Source organism: Formica exsecta, unplaced genomic scaffold, assembly GCF_003651465.1.
Source record: "Formica exsecta isolate Colony F162 unplaced genomic scaffold, ASM365146v1 scaffold3278, whole genome shotgun sequence".
NCBI lineage: Eukaryota > Metazoa > Arthropoda > Insecta > Hymenoptera > Formicidae > Formica > Formica exsecta.
In genome coordinates, this window is record NW_021850533.1 from 607 (window position 1) to 1278 (window position 672).

General features: G+C 28.1%; 1 long non-coding RNA gene across 1 annotated transcript in view; it reads left to right on the top strand.

The window, feature by feature from the left end:
- The window catches only part of LOC115238194, a 1264-nt gene extending 599 nt beyond the window's left edge, over positions 1 to 665 (top strand). Inside the window, exon 3 of the long non-coding RNA XR_003884462.1 lies at positions 27 to 665. This is a non-coding gene — a long non-coding RNA (uncharacterized LOC115238194). The remainder of the gene's footprint in view (positions 1 to 26) is intronic.
- Positions 666 to 672: the final 7 nt, after the last annotated feature.

Genomic DNA, 672 nt, shown 5'->3' on the forward strand with positions numbered 1-672 from the left:
ACTTCTGGTTTTTTAATTGCACACAGATAGAGGGTAGTGACCATAAAGCACTTAACTTCGGATGGACATAAAAACGATTAATAACTGTCGAAGTAAAAGAAATATTTACTATTTATAATGGGGTAAGGGGAATCCTTGCTCTTATGTTAAGTGATTGAACTGAAGTTGAATTCAATGTGTTGAATCACGTGTAATATTATAATAGCATATTGCAATGCGAGATATATATTCATAAGTTTTATGAACATTATCAGAGAGAAATCACTGACATTATTATATTTTTGATTATATAGTTGTGAAGTAAAACTTGTAAATTCCTACGATTTTATCAAAAATGTAATAATGTCAGTGATTTCTCTCTGATAATGTTCATAAAACTTATGAATATATATCTCGCATTGCAACAACATGTTATATTATTCCACGTATGCAAAGGAAGCCAAAGTATTCATACGTAGTATTTATTTGTTATTCTCAAAGTGGATCTTACTGCAACAACATTTTGATCGTTTTAATTTATTAATCTGTTCATCAGTATACATACATAGTATGCATACTTTGGCTTTCTTTATACGTATAACTATATTATTTAAGAAAAAGAAAAACCTATGATAATTATATATCACGTTGCACAACATGCTATTACAATATTAGTTATACATATGCGAAGAA